At 47.4% G+C, this 16,943-nt stretch overlaps 1 pseudogene; it reads right to left on the reverse strand.

Moving 5' to 3' along the window:
* Positions 1-16,362: 16,362 nt before the first annotated feature.
* LOC115088933 lies at positions 16,363-16,495 on the reverse strand (annotated as a pseudogene).
* Positions 16,496-16,943: the final 448 nt, after the last annotated feature.

Genomic DNA, 16,943 nt, shown 5'->3' on the forward strand with positions numbered 1-16,943 from the left:
TTATTTATTTATTTTTAATTTTTATATACCGAGGTTCTTATAGAGACTACAAATCACTCCGGTTTACATATAACGATAAACTGCCCAACAGAGATAAGGGGCTTTACATAGAACAGTGGCACATATGGAACAATATAACTGGATGACAATTTAACATAATGATAATAAATAATATAGTATAGTTTAACATTGTAATTAATAAAATTATGTAATATAATCTGTATAATTTAACTATTTAACATGTGGCAAATTTCACTATTTCCCATTCCATGCTGCAGAATTTTAGAAGTTGAAATGGTCTAATATAAAATGAATGTATGTATGGATTTATTTAATCAGGTCTGATTTCTTGCCATTCAGATAACCATCATAGTAAGGTATAATTTAAAATAAAATAAAACAATGCAAAACTAAATAAACCACCCATTTATGTCTCTCAAATTTCCTCATTTAAAGCTATGAGTTGCAGACCTATATTCTTCAATTATGTCAAGATAGGTCTGATTGAATAACTGGGCCTTAACTAGATAGTTCTGTTCTTCTCTGATCTCAAGAAGCAATTTATTCCATATAAATGGGTCATAATAATTAAATACTGTTATGAGTTATTATAAATTTGACTCCCAAAGAAGGTATTTTGAAGAGCTACTGTTGAGATAATCTCAATGAACATGCAGAGATTTACTCAGAGAATACATTGACTAGATATTCCAAGAAAACCCAGTGAACACACTTAAAGACCATGGTCATAATTTTAAACCAGATTCTGGTCTCAACTGACAACTAATACAATTCCAGGGAAAATTGGGGAAATATTGTCAAATGTGCCTGCCTGACACCACTAGTGTAAACACTTCAAGTTGGACCCTGGCAATCCCTAATATGATGAATTGCAATAATTATTTCTACTAGTAACTTAGGACTGAATCGCAGATGCCTACTTAATTACCCTCCTTTCACTCACACTTGAAGCCGGGACCTATATAAAGATCATGTAGTACAGCATCTATATTAGTGTTCATCACTTAATTTAAATTTTTTTTTAATTTATATTCCACTTTTTGACACTTCACATTTAGGTGCTACAGATATTTCCTTGTCCCCAAAGGGCATACGTTCTAAGTTTGCAGCTGACACAACAGAGAGTAGAGTGATTTATGCAAGGTCACAAGGAGTGTGTTGCACGTCTCATCCACGCTCGGCCCGCACCTGGGCCTGCTCACCTCTCTAAGACCTACACAGGTCCAGGGTTGGCCTCCCCAGCAGCAGCAGCGAATCCAGTTAGGCCTCAGTGTCCTGCCACGGCAGACGCTGGGCCTTCCTCTTCCAGCCAGGCCTCACAGCGGGGCTCGGCATCCTCCATGGCGTTGGCCCAGACCCTAGGCACGTGTGTGCAGACCGCCCGGCCTCTTAAAGGGCCAGGGGCGGATCCCAGCTCCACGGTGCGCCCTGATTAGTCTCAGCATAAAAGGAAATTCCTACCAACACTTCCTTGCCTTGGCAATCGGGTCGATCACATCATTGATTTCTAGTTTGCGTATGCATTCCAGTCTGTGTTCCAGTCTTGTTCCAGTCTCGTTCCAGTCCTTTTCCAGCATCCTTCTGTTCCAGCGTCCTTCTGTTCCAGCATCCTCCTGTTCCAGCGTCATTCTGTTCCAGCGTCTTTCTATCTCCTCATCTCCCCAGGTAGTACCTCTTAGACTGCCTTCTCGTTACTGACTTCGGCCTGCTCTTGACTATGTTGATCACTGCCTGCCTCTGACCATCTGCCTGTTTCTTTGACCACGTCTGCAAGCTGCCTGGAACTGATCTCTGCCTGATTACCGACCACATCTGCATGCTGCCTGGAACTGACCTCTGCCTGAACACAACCATGTCTGATTGTCTCCTGGAATCTGACCTCTGCTTTGGCTGACTACCCAAGGACTGACTACTAGTATTTTTCCCCTGCTTTGTCTGACTATCCACAGACTGATTACTGGCTCTGACCCTTGCATTGGCTGACCACGCTTCATTGACTCTGGCCTTGATCCTTTTCACAAGAGCAGTTAAGAGGTGCTAATGGGATATAGGAGAGAGGGTTGAGAGAAGGTGTTTGCTGATGGGATATAGAGAGGAGGGGTTGAGAAAGGGTGTATCAGATATAAATGTTAGGACTGGGTTAGAAAGATAATGGTGACTTGATCTGTAATTCAATTACCGTAATACTGAGAATGTCTGTGTAGAGGCAGGTGAAGATATCAGGAAGGTTAAGTATACTGTTTGGATGGACAAAGCTGTATCACAACTACAAGATGTTCCCCATGAAAACTTTCTCTCTGAGACAGAAAAAAGCCTGTATCAACATAAGGCCCTCGGTAAAATGAGTCTTGTAGGTAGCAAAGGCTTCTGAACCATCCACAGCAATCTCAGTGCTCATTTCCTCCTTGCGATATGTCGTCATGGTGGTGTTTACTATTAGCATAAATAGAAATGATATGAGAGGAATATGTTGCATCAATTACACATTTATGCAAGCTGGAAATCCCCTCTCTGTAGAATAGCTCTACCTGCATTTTTTTTCTGTGCCCTTCTCCTCCCTCCCCTAAACAGTAGTTCTGATAACAGTAGTTCTCACAGCACACTATACGCAAGTGGCTGGCTACTCTTTAAGCCTTTAACTTAGGATTGCCTTCCCTTGTGACCTGCACGGAATTTTGTACACACATTAAAATGGATATGAGTCTCTTTAATGCCTTTATCATACCAAAACATTACAAAATAAATAATTATAAATAAGAGAATTCTGTGACTCTGCAGGCATGTGTGGAAGATGGTCGAAGCAAGTCCTTGCAGCCTTGTGGATGGCAGGTGGGCCCAGGATGAGCTATTCCTGCCAGGAAACACAAAGGCAAGGGTTTGCTGATCTTTTTACAGGCAGCTGGTGGGGTCTGATCCCTGCAGAGAGAAGTTGTCCTCACTTCCTGCAATACTGGCTGCTCTGCCTGCTCTTCGTGGCTGATCCAGCTGAATTAGGGCGACTGGTTTGAGGTCCAGACTGAGAGAACTGTGGTGCAATGGTAGGTGTGTGTCCTTTCCTAGGACTCGGGACTGCTGCTTCTAGGCTGCGGGGCAGCTTGGATTTGCTGCTAAAAGCAGAACCAATTGATTGGTTATTGACCTTATCCAGAGTCAGATTCATAAGTGGAGGAGACAGGGATCCGGAGGCTGATGGTTGCTGATCTGTACTAGGAATCGGTGAGAAAATCCTTGATGTTTCTGTTTCAATTGATGTAGAGGAGAGAGAGTTTTGGGATGTGCTGGTCCTGCTCCCACTGCATGTGGGTGGTCGAGATCCGTGATGGCACTGAATCTTGCCATCTCGCAGCTGGGTGTGACAGGTCTCTGCAGAGGTTCATCAATGCTCTGGGAAAATCCTGGGAGAATACTCTTTTTTATTTTCTGAGTGTGGGTCATTATCCCTAAGTAATCTGTTGTCAGCAACTTCTCCCCTGATAATTCACTGACTTGGGGTTGAAGCACCTCTGTCTTGTCTAGGTCTGCCTCCATGGTGTCTTGATCCTCCTCATCACCCTCTTCTTCCTCCTCATCACCCTCTTCTTCCTCATCATCACCTGACTCGGGATCCTCATTTAACAGTTCTTCTGAATTCAGCTGCTTTATAATGAACTCAATTTACCGTTTCATCTCTGTGTTTCCTTCTGTGATGAAGCACCGCAGAATTTCTTCCAAACCCATCGCTTTAGCTTCCTCTCTGATAGAAGACACAGCAAGAATACTGTACAATGTCCCATTTGTATAGTTTGTACAGTTCATCACCACCTTCAAACGGACCTTTGAAGATCCTGGTCGTCATGCACTTGCTGGTCATCACCTACTCCATCTGCGTCATCACCTACTCCACCTGCGTCAAAGCTCCAGATCCCTTTCGGAGTTTACGGTGGAGTTCCAGAAACTGGCAACGGAACTGGGATGGCAAGAGGATTGCCTTTGGGCACTCTGCCTTGAGGGTCTATCCCCCGTTCTCAAAGATGAACTTGCTGTCTGTGAGATTCCCATATCTCTAGAGGACCTGATTTCTCTCGCTGGGAAAATTGACCATTGCCTCCGGCAACTGCACCATAAAGTGAAAGCACCCTGGCCATCTGCTCAACGCCCAGCACATGCCCCTAGCCCTCAGTTGAAGGCTCTATCAGCACCACCTCCCTCCAATGAAGAACCGATGCAGGTCAACCGTGGGCGGTTGTCTCCTGAGGAGCGTCTTCGGCGTAAGAAGCAGGGCCTCTGCCTTTACTGCGGTGCCTCCGGACACCTGAGGCAGTCCTGTCCGGTCCGTCCAGAAAACTTCAAGGCCTAAGCCTAGCAGAGGTCCCGAGCTTGGGTGCTACTGCCACTGGACCCCCACTTCTACTACCTGTTACCCTATCTATGGAGTCCCACTCCTTTGCCACCACTGCTTTAATCGATACTGGAGCACGTGGCAGTTTCATAATGGATGACATAGTTAACCTCCTGAAAATCCCAGTACAACTCCTAGAGGTTCTTCTCCACATCGCATCTATCCAAGGGGAGCATCTCCCCGGATGCATCACACACTGCACAGTGGCCTTCTGCCTCACCGTGGGAACCCTCCACGAAGAAGAAATATCCTTATATGTTTTGAAACATTCCACACACCCAGTCATACTGGGCCTCCCTTGGCTCCAAACTCATGGACCCCAATTAGACTGGCAGTCCCTCCAGCTGGTCCAGTGGAGCCCACAATGTCAGAAACTCTGCTTGAAGCAAGTATCCCAGCAGTGACCATCCTGAAGACTAGAACTCTCGCTGGCCTACCGGCTCAGTACTCTGACTTCAAGGACGTTTTCTCAAAACAAAAAGCAGACACATTACCTCCACTCCGAAAGTATAATTGCCCTATTGAACTTTTACCTGTTACTACATCTCTCAAGGGTAGGACCTACCCACTCTCGCTTCCCAAGACCCAGGCGATGTCAGAACATATAAAAGAGAATCTCGAGAAAGGGTTCATTAGCTCTTCTGACTCTCCGGCAGGAGCAGGCTTCTTCTTCTTTGTTAAGAAGAAGGATGGAGGACTTCGTCCTTGCATTGATTACTGAGGGCTAAACGCCATCACCCACAAAGATCGCTACCCATTACCTCTCATCAGCAAGTTGTTTGATCGTCTGCAAGGGGCCCAGATCTTCACGAAGCTCGATCTACAAGGAGCGTACAACCTCATGCGCATCCATCCTGAGGACATATGGAAGACCGCATTCAACACCAGGCATGGCCACTACGAGTATAGTGATGCCTTTCGGCCTTTGCCATGCCCCTGCGGTGTTCCAATGCCTGATGAATGAAATTCTCAGAGATCTGCTGTACTCATTTGTAGTGGTGTACTTAGATGACATCCTGATATTCTCAAAAGACCTAAAGTCCCATCGCTTCCATGTCAGAACTGTTCTGCAATGCCTCCGAGAGAATCATCTGTACGCAAAGCTAGAGAAATGCATCTTTGAGCAGAATCTTCTACCATTCCTAGGAAACATTATTTCCAATCAAGGATTTATAATGGATCCTGAAAAACTTCAAGGAATCCTTGACTGGCCCCAGCCAGTAGGCCTCCGTGCCTTACAGAGATTTCATGGGTTCATGAATTATTATAGAAGCTTTATAGCCAACTACTCCACATTAGCTGCTCCACTCACCGCAATGACCAAGAAAGGAACCAATATCTGGGTTTGGAGTCCCAAGCTCAATCAGCAGTCCATGTGTTGAAGGAAGCATTCTGCTCTGGTCCATGCTTACGACACCCTGATCCAAGCCGCCCATTTGTCGTCGAGGTAGATGCATCTACCATCGGGGCCGGTGTGGTGCTAAGCCAGTACTCCTCCAAGGGTACACTGGTACCGTGTTCTTTTTATTCTCATAAATTTTCGCCTGCGGAGCAGAACTACACCATTGGTGATCATGAACTCCTAGCCATCAAACTAGCACTCCAGGAGTGGCGCCTTTGGCTGAAAGGCACCGAGCACAGATTTGCTATATTCACAGATCACAAGAATCTGGAGCACCTAAAAGAGGCACAATTGTTAAATCCTAGACAAGCCCGCGGGGTATTATTCTTCGAGCAATTCAACTTTGAACTGCGCTACTGACCAGCCTCAAAAAACCTTCACGCAGATGCACTCTCGTATTCTTTTGAGCCTGAAGACACCCCAGACATCCCAAGACATATCATTGATCCGGCCTGTGTGTCCCCTGCAGGGATGACAACAATACCTGCTAGTAAAACGGTTGTTTCACGCCGACTGCGTGAACACATACTCCGCTGGGCCCATGATTCAAAACTAGTTGGACAATCTGGTCGAGCGCGAACCCTAGAAATGCTGAGACAGTTTTACTGGTGGCCCAGCATGGTAACAGACTCCCGCAACTATGTGGACTCATGTCCAATATGTGCTCAACAAAAGCCTCCTACCAGTCGGCCATGGGCACTTCTCCAGCCACTTCCAGCACCCACTGAACCTTGGTCCAGCATATCAACGGATTTCATCACTGATCTTCTCAAAACAACACTGTCATCTGGGTCATCATCGACCGCTTCTCCAAGGTGGGACACTTCAATCCCACTCCGGAGCCTTCCATCGGCCCCTGTACTCGCCAAGCTGTTCCTGAGGCATATCTTCCGCCTACATAGGCTACCTAAAGAAATCGTATTGGACAGAGGTCCACAGTTCACCGCGAAGTACTGGCGATCTTTATGTAAAAAATTTAACATTCAGTTAAGTTTCACCTCAGTATACCACCCTCAGGCGAACGGCCAAGCCGAAAGAACTAACCGGACCTTGAAAGCCTTTCTAAGATCTTATGTAAATGAGCAACAGGACAATTGGGCTGACTTACTCCCCTGGGCCGAACTATCACATAATACACATCTTGCTGCTGCCACAGACGTCTCTCCATTCTCAGTGGTATTTGGATGCCAGCCACGACCACCCTTGCCTGTACCACTCTCTGTACCTTCGCCAGCAGCGCAATTCACTGCGCAAAGTATCTGCAATGTGTGGAATCAAGTAAAAGAATGACTCACTCAAGTCGCAGAATGATCGAAGAGGATCGCTGACGCTCATAGGAGGTCAGCTCCACTCTTTAGACCCGGTCAAAAGGTATGGCTAAGTACCAAGCACATTAGACTGTGACTCCCCTCACATCGTCTGGCACCAAAATATACTGGACCTTTTCCCATCTTCTGGAGAGTAGGAGCAGTTACCTATCAGCTTCAATTGCCACGATCCCTGGGTATCCACAATACCTTCCATGTTTCGCTGTAAAAGCCACTCGTCCTCTCTTGGCCTTCCCGCAAAGATCCTCCTCTGCCACAAGTGTACGCCAAGCCAGATCATACCCTCCAGGTAAGAGAGGTCCTCGAAGTACATAGTCATCTAGGCCGTTGGGAGTACCTTCTCACCTGGGAGGGATACGGGGCTGAGGAGAACTCCTGGGAGCCTTCACAAAATATTCTTGACAAAGACCTCCTAAAGACCTTTCACAGATCACATCCTGACAAGCTTCATCCGAGGAGGGGAAGGCCTAGAAGGGGGGGGGGGGGGGGACTGTTGCGTGTCCCGTTCGTGCTTGGCCTGCGCCCGGGCCTGCTCACCTCTCTAAGACATCCACTGGTCCCAGTTTGGCCTCCCCAACAGCAGCAGCAAATCCAGCTAGGCCTTGGTGTCCCGCGGCGGCAGTCGCCGGGCCTTCCTCTTCCAGCCAGGCCTCACTGTGGGGCTCGGCGTCCTCCATGCGTAGGCCCCACCCCTAGGCACGCGCGCGCGGACCACCCAGGCTCTTAAAGGGCCAGAGGTGGATCCCAGTTCTGCGGTGCGCCCTGATTAGTCTCAGCATAAAAGAAAGTTCCTACCATCACTTCCTTGCCTTGGCAATCGGGTCAATCACATCGTTGATTTCTAGTTTGCCTATACATTCCAGTCTATGTTCCAGTCTTGTTCCAGTCCTTTTCTAGCATTCTTCTGTTCCAGAGTCCTTCTTTTCCAGCATCCTTCGGTCTCCTCGTCTCCCCAGGTAGTACCTCTCGGACTGTCTTCTCGGTACTGACCTCAGCCTGCTCTTCACTACGTAGATCGCTGCCTGCCTCTGACCTTCTGCCTGTTTCTACGACCATGTCTGCACGCTGCCTGGAACTGACCTCTGCCTGATTACTGACCACATCTGCACGCTGCCTGGAACTGACCTCTGCCTGAACACGACCACGTCTGTCTCCTGGAATCTGACCTCTGCTTTGGCTGACTACCCATGGACTGACTACTGGTATTTTTCCCCTGCTTTGCCTGACTATCCAAGGATTGATTACTGGCTCTGACCCTTGCATTGGCTGACCACGCTTCATTGACGCTGGCCTTGATCCTTGCCATACATTCAGAGACTCTCTTTTGGCCTTCTCAGGCACCCCGGACTTCTGGCCTGAATTTCAACCACGCACCCTTGATCGTGGTGGGCATACCTCTGAACTTTCTCTCAAGGAGATCCTATGAGGCCCACCTAAGACCAGGAGGCCCGGGTACCCAAGGACTCAACCTGAGGGAACTCCGGGTTGCTAGTGGCGAAGCTCCAGCTAGCCTCTTTCTCCTCCTGGTGGCAGGTACTCCCTGGGTCTGACCAGGGAGCCTACCAATCCTGCACTAGGCCAAGGGTCCACCTCCTGGCGCAACAGAGTGGTAGTGGGATTTGAACCTTGGTTTCCCTGGTTTGTAGCCCACTGCTCTAACCACTAGGATACTTCTAGTATCACATTGCACATACATTTGTTTTCTCCTGAACAAATACAACTATTAAAATTCTGACTTTAAATTTAATAAATTGGAATGTGCATGCTAGAAGCATTACATAGATGCACATTTCCCTTCACTCACCTCTCCCTTCACTCATCTCACCCCCCAAAATTTCAGCAAGATTGGCAGAGTTTGGAAACACCAGCATAAGCAGCAGCAAAATGGAGCTGGGAGCAAGTGTGAAACAAAAACAAACAAGAAGCCACCATGTTATAGTTATGAGGAGTTGCTAATCCTTGTTTTTACACACTTCTGGAATCCTCTCAATCCCTTTCCTAGGATTTAAGGCTTCCTGGAACACATGCTGAGCTCCTCAATTCCCAAGCAACCTTTTTGAGCCCTAGTCTCCAAATTATTGAATACTTCTGCTGCACACTTTTCTCCTCTCCTCTGGATTCCTTAATCAGAGCATCAAATGAGCATATGAAAGAGTGCCCCTAGTTTTCTCCCTGAGGGATAGGAGGAGCTCAGAGGGGTGTGACCACTAGAGGGAAATATGAGTGGAAACCCAGTGGGATAAGGAGGCCTGTCCTTCTAGGAGCTCCTGAATTACTCTGGGACATGTGCTGTAAAGGAGACTTTGAAAAGTAGGCAGTAATTGTGAAGCTAAGTTTTCTGTCTGAAATAAATTGTATTAAAAAAGGCAGGAGTCAGTGTACTCACTGTTCCAGCCCAGAGGATTTTGCTCAGCCAATCCTCACAGAGTAGATCTTACTTTTACTCCTTCTATACTGTCGATTACCTCTGGAAAGATACCTAACACTTTTTGTTCTTGTTGAGTTGGAGGTGGACCCTTGGGCCGAGGTGGGGTTGATGCAACCTGTAGGTAGGGAACTACGGTCCCCACCATCGGCAGGTGGAGTGGGCTGATAGGCAGAGGCCGCTGGAGCTTCACCTATACCAGCCCTCATTCCCCGCGGCTTGAGTCTTTGGGTGCCGGGGCCGGCAGGAGTTAGGTGGGCCTCGAGCTTGGTTACAAGAGTGATTGGTTCAGCCCAGAGACAGCAGATGATAGGTGGTGTAGTCCTACTCTAGACTAGGTAAGGTACTGGAACTCGGGCGCCAATGGAACTGAGGTTGGCTGAGGGCACTCGAGCAAAGGTAGGCCAGAGCCTAATAAGTCCACATCCAGGGATTAGGCTAGGAGAGGTGTCAATGACAGGCTTGGATCAGGGCCGACGGCAAAGTGAAGGTCGTGGCAAGCAATGCTGAGATCGATCACGGAGAAGTCAATAGCAAGAGTCAATCAAAGCAATGATCAAGGTCTGGAGATAGGCAGTAGCGTAGTCAGGCATAGCAGAGGTCTGGGTCTGGAGATAGGCAGTAGCGTAGTCAGGCGTAGCAGAGGTCTGGGTCTGGAGATAGGCAGTAGCATAGTCAAGAGTAGCAGAGGTCTGCATCTAGAGATAGGCAGTAGTGTGGTCAGGCGTAGCGGAGGTCTGGGTCTGGAGATAGGCAGAAGCATGGTCAGGTGTAGCAGAAGTCTGGGTCTGGAGATAGGCAGAAGTGTGGTCAGGCAAAGCAAAGTCGATATCTGTGCAGTCAATCCAAAACATAGACAGGAAATGGACGAGGAGAATAGGAAATAGGAACAATGAGGGTCAGGAACAAAACGTAGAGACAATTCTCTCAGCGAGTACTCTAGTAGCAAGGAGACCTGTTGCAAAGGCAATGCTATGGAGCGAGGCCTGAGCTTAAATACACTGAAGAGTTTGACATCATCATCCGGGGCCGCGGCCAGGTTCCTGCTGCGGGCCCTTCAAAGGATCAGTGAAACGCGTGCGTGCGCCTAGGGAGGGGCGCAAGTAGCGGCGTCTCTCTGCAAGTCACGCAGAGAGGCTCGACAAGCAATTGCATCCTGAGCTGGGTCACTGGGAACTGTGGTGGAGCCGGAGGCACCAGGGGTGGCCCAAGGTCGGAGCTGGTGGCCTACCGCCGCTAGCAAAGAGGAATCAGAAGCTAGAGTCTGTATAGAAAGATGAGAGGGCCGTGCCACGGGTCTGCCGCGGATGGCACGCATAACAATCCTCCTTGCAAAGATTTTAGTTTACCCATAAAACTTGGAACAGGGTCTTTTTCCCTCATAGAAAAACAAACCTATAGTGAGAGGTTTCGTCCCTCGGAGCAGGGATATTCTCCACTCCACTGTTGGATCCCTCAGAATCAGCTACGTACAGTGCAGCCTCAGAAGCATCACCAAAGTGAACTGTCTGAGTGGCTCTGTATACTCACTCTAGGACTATAGAGAATTGGAGACAGAAAGCTTTCCCCTTCCCCAAATTACAGCTTCCTGCAGAGATATGAGAGATTGGATTTCTCTTTCCCTCCCAGCATTTCAATATACATCGGTACATTTTCCTTCATGTCCTTTTCTGCTGTGGAAGGAAGAGTCAAATTACTTCACAAGAAAAAAATACAGGCATCCTGATCATCACTAGTCACTAGCCACTCCCTGGATATGCATACGTATCTACTCCTTCTTGCAAGATAGACTATGTGTTAGGCTCATTTAAAAAGCACACCTCTGAATGTAATATCCACATGAGAGGGATGTACACTGGAAAGTTTCATCAGATCCACCCGAGGCCATGAGCACAAAAATATAAACCCATGCCAATAAACACCAAGTGAGCCTGTGGGCAATAACGATATTGACTGCAGAGGTTCCTCATCTCAGTAGTGTGTGCACCCATACCTCTGATGGCAAAAGCACACCAAAATACAGAAAAATACACCATACACCGATAAAACACTTTTATAGCATTTTTCCACCCTTACATGATAATCAGGAGTTTCTTAGAACAAGAACACTATTTTCCTTCTTCTCTAGCAGTAATCTACAAGATCTGTGAAAAGCAATCTCAGATGCAGCATGGATCTGATACTGCATTCCACTGAATCTCTCTTTTGACTGTAAAGAAAAATTCACTTTAAGCAAAGTGTATAGGTCACTATGTAGAATAACCACAACCTAAATAGAAAAATGAATGTTTTACATTACATTAAAAATAAAGCCAAAGAATATGCTTCTTGGCGTTTTTTAAATTTGTTTTCTGTTTTGATTTTCAAACACAACACACAGTGTAAATCAAGGTTGTACATTACAATGATTAAATTACTATCAGTCAAGGCACTTATGCAAATAAGGGACCTGTTGTGCGTCCCGGCCGCGTACATGCCGCAACCGGGCCTGCTCACCTCGCGCTTCCTTCCAAAAGTGCTGGCCTGGCTGCTGCAGCCAATCCCCGACGTCCCCGTCGCTCATCACGGTCTTCCTCGGTGTCCTCATCCCTGCAGGCCTCGCAGCAGAGCTCCTGACAGGGCTCTGCGTCTTCGGCGCCACTGACTATCAGTCTTTTAAAGGGGCAAGAATGGGAAAACTGAGGGAGGTGCATGTGGATGACATCACAAGAGCCCTGTATATAAGGCAGGGCTCAAACCCCTGATCCCTGCCTTGGCAATTGGGTCAACACCGTTGGTGTGCTAGTTTGCCTTTGTGTTCCAATGTTCTCCTGTTCCAGTGTCTCCTGTTCCAGTGTTCTCCTGCTCCAGTGTCTCCTGTTCCAGTATCTCCTGTTCCAGCATCTCCTGTTCCAACGTCTCCATGTTCCTGTGTCTTCCGTTCCCAGTGGCTCCGTGTGTTCCTGTATCCTTCTCAAGTAGTACCTCTTCGGACTGACCTTTGGTACTGATCTCTGCCTGCCTGACCATTCTCTTGCCTGCTGCCTGGAACTGACCACTGCCTGCCTGACCATTCTCGTGTCTGCCGCCTGGAACCAACCCTCGCTTGCCTTGACTACGCCCGGACTGATTCTGGTATTGACCCCTGCTTTGGCTGACTTCTCCTGGACTGATACTCTGTCTCTGACACTTGCGCTTCACTCGGACACTCTCTTCTGGCCTACTGTGTCCATTCAACCAACCTGCTTGGAAACCAACCGCGGCTTCCACTTGGCTAGACCCACAGGCATTGCCTGTCTCGCTCAGAGAATATTCCTGAACTGTTGCCTCACTGAGGTCTCCGGAGCTTCCAGTTCGGGTATAGCCCATCTACTCTGCATCAGCTGCGCACCCTTGCTTGTGGTGGGCACACCCCTCTGCTACCTCTCCGGGAGACCACCAGAGGCCCACCTAAGTCCAGGCGGTCCAGGTACCCAAGGGCTCAACCTGCGGAAACCCTGGACTGTTATTGTTGAAGCTCCAGTTAGCCTCTTGTCTCCTTGTGTGCGCCGCCTCCTGGTGGCAGGGGCTCTCTGGATCCGACCAAAGGGCCGTACCAATCCTGCACCAGGCCAAGGGTCCACCTCCAGCGTAATAGGACCTTTTGATCTTCCAGGCCTCTTGACTGGCCAGGTCATCTAGTTGATTGAAGATCATTTTCTTTTCTTGCCCTCCTCCAAGGAGGCCCAGAAACAAACCATTCTTTTGCAACAGAGGTTTCTATCTCAGTGGAACGAGAGAAGAAAAAGCAAGAAACAAAGAAAATCTTGTATCCTCTGTCCTTAAGGAGCTCAAGTAACCTAGACAGACATAGAATATAGCACCAGAGGGCAGTGGACACTGCTACAATCTTCTTCAGCTTCTCACTGATGTAGCTGCTAGGCTTGGTGGAAACACTTGGTCTGCTATGAAGGGATCCCACTGATGATGAATGGTCAATAGTCTCACTGTATCCAGCAGTCTCCAAAGTGCAGGACAGAAGGGTTCAAAAGTGGTAAAAGCTGTTGGCGGCATCAAAGAATATATTGGGACCTCTTTATAAAACTATCTACTGAAGCAGAAACATTGGAGCACTATAGGCTGGGGACATTGTAATGGATGACATTCCACACATTCAATGGCTCTATGTCTTGATGTTAGTCATAGGATATGAAACACAAATATCTAATACTTTTTAAAAAGCCTTAAAAACCTATTTGTTTGAGCAGGCATTTGAGTTAAATCAAATCTGACAATTAGACTACAGCTGACTTGATATTTTCATTTCATTTTCCATTAGCTCATATCTGACTCAATGCTTTTGCAGAATTTATTTTGCTATGAGGCTACAGTAGGCATCAGAGTGTATCTGTCAATAATTACTGTAATTAATTTATTTTAAAGTATTTGTTACTTGCCAGTCCAAATAAAGTTCGGGGAGAGGTACAATAAAAACATACATAATTAAAATAACTCAGTACATGGACATGGACAAAAAAACAAACAAAAGAAATCTTGGTGTGAATAAGTGGAGGGCATTCAATAAAGGCAGGAGGCATCAGGCAAAAGCAGGGTGCAGTCAATTTTGTGCTGAAAAAGGCAAAAAAGGATTAGGAGCTAGGCGAATGAGCAAAAAGCTTGCTGAAGAAATGAGTTTTTAATAACTTCTTGAATGATTTGAGTCATTAGTAAGTTGCAGAGAAAGAGATAGGGAGGGAATTCCAGAGGATAGGACCACAGACTGAGGAGAGCTCTTCGTCACAGTTAGCCTGGTTGCACGTGGAGGTGGTATGCCTGGCAGAAACTGACTAGAGGAAAGTAGAGTGCGACTAGGGATATGAATGCATAGGGTAGAGCAAATCCATGGAGATGAGATGTTATGCAGGAGATTGTGTATTAATACTGTAATTTTATATTGGATGCGCCAATGGACTGCAACCAATGAAGAGACTTAAGAATGGGAGTAATGTGTTCTCTGATGTGGGTACTACGTAGTAAGTGAGTGAGCAGTGGAATTCTGAATGATTTGCAGGGACTGGAGAATAGACTGAGTAAGGCCTGAGTAAAGAGAACTGCAGTAATCAATGCTTGGGACTATCAAGCAGGATAGTTTGAAAATTAGTTGGATATAGGAGAGATTTCATATGGTGTAACAATCTCAATTTCAGTAAAGATACCTGCAAGACAGATTTTACTTGGTGAACCATAGAAAGTCTGAGGTTGAGAATCATAAATCTTCTGGGACAGAGGAATAGGTGTCCCATCACACTGAAATGAAGGAGGAATTGGATAGGGATAAGGTTGCCCCAGAACAATTGCTTCAGTGTTCTTTATGTTGAGAGAAATTTTGTTGCTAAAAAGCCAGCACTTGATGGAGTTCAAACATAAAGAGGCAATGACTACTATGTTTATCCTGGGATTTCCTGTATCACCTGTAGCAATGCAGTCGTGTTGCGGTGCCGGCCGCGACCCTCGCGACTGGTCCCTCACCTGGTTCCGGCGACGAACGCGCCGGTCGGCCCCCAAGTCCTCCGGCCCTGCCTGGGCCTGCCTCGCGGCGTCTCCACGAGGGAGACGCCACCGAACGCCGTAGCAGCCCCGCTCCTAAGGGCCATGCGCGCACAGAGGTAATCCTTTTAAAGGGCCTCTGGCATGAAAAACAGGGTCAGCCCTCCGAGTGACTTCAGACGCCAAGGGAGATTTAACTCGGCGTCTGATCCTTGTTCGGGGCCTTGCAATGCGGTCAGCTCCGAGGAGTGAAGAGTTGCTATCTGCCTGCCGAACCTGATCCTGCCTGCCTGACCCTGCCTGCCTGATCCAGTTTGCCTGATCCTGCCTGCCCTGATCCCGGTCCGTATCATCGTTCACGACTTCTGCTGCCTGCCCTGATCCCGGTCTGTATCATAGTTCACGACTTCTGCTGCCTGCCCTGATCCCGGTCCGTACCATTGTTCACGACTTCTGCTGCCCGCCTTGATCCTGGTCCGTCTCCTCATCCACGTCCATAGCCGCTCTCTTAAGTCCCAGCGGCCCGGGTCCCTACGGGCTCCTCCCGGGGGGATCGCGGGCTTCCAGGGCGAAGCCACCTAAGTCCCTGCGGTCCGGGCCTCCACAGGATTCGCCTGGAGGGGTCACAGACTTCCAGGGTGAAGACCGTCGACCTTCTGCAGCGGCCTGCCTTCCGACCTACCTCAGCTGCGGGAAACAGCTTCTCCGTCGGGCGGACCAAGGATCCACTTCCGAACCCCCAACACATGAAGTATTCACCTCTGTTAGGTAGGTTATGTTTTTCTGTAATAGGTATGATGTTATTCTGGGATTTGCCAAGAATTTGTAATGATGTATTTGTGTTGTACCACTTTGGTTTAGTTTTACATGTTTTTATTCTGTATGTTCTTTTTGTACCCTTCAGGGAACCTTGGGTCTGTCTGGGTTATAAATTGCTTTAAATAAAATAAAGAAAAATATCTTCTCATTCAATGCAGGGTCTGGTATGGAGCCTGAAGCAGAGGCAGGCTTAGTCAGAATAGCTTCAGTCCTGCCTGGATTAGGAATTGGAACAAGATCCAGCACAGAATCTGGATCATGCATGGAATCAGGATCATAAGCAAGGTCTAGCATGGAATCTGGAGTCAGACTAGGGTAGCAGGCTAGCACAGCTAGACCAAGGTCTCGCCTATAGCCTGAAGCAGAAGCAAGTTTAGCCAGAATAGCTTCAGCACTGACTTCAGTACCATGCCTCAGACATAAGGCTAGTTGCACCAGCTCTAGCTTACTCTAGTTTTGCCTCTACAGAAGCACCCCTCTTCAGTTGGACTGCCAGAAGGTACAATATCACCCCAAGGATTTATCTTCATGGCAGAGTATTGGGAAAAGTTTTCAATTAGCAATAACTGCACCTTGGATAAACCTCACTGGCTACGATACTGCTACTGTGCAAAACTAACCCAAGTATTTGAATACTCCATTCCAATGTCTCTTCAAGGATTTGGATCTTCTGTTTTAAAGAAGCCAGACAAGCAGACACTCATGTACAAGGCAAAAGAGGTTATAAACCCAGGCTTCCATATTACATCTAGGATTTCAAGCAAGAACTTGATCTGGATCTTGGATCAAGAGAAAGTTTTCTCACTAAACTCAAAGCAAATTCAATGACAAAGAATTGCAGCTACCAGAGTTCACAGCAGGCAACTACATCAAGACTCAGTCATCCAGAAGACTAGAATAAGATCTGGAATGAGGACTTTAAGCCAGAAAGACATAAAAGTCTGGCTTCTCATACAGCACTAGCTACACTGGAGGATTTTATTTCCAAGCTAACAACCAGGCAAGATTTTCTAAGATTGCACCTCTTATTGAATCCTGCAGTAACGGGGGGCAGGGGGTAAAGCG

This window comes from Rhinatrema bivittatum, chromosome 3 (assembly GCF_901001135.1).
Source record: "Rhinatrema bivittatum chromosome 3, aRhiBiv1.1, whole genome shotgun sequence".
NCBI lineage: Eukaryota > Metazoa > Chordata > Amphibia > Gymnophiona > Rhinatrematidae > Rhinatrema > Rhinatrema bivittatum.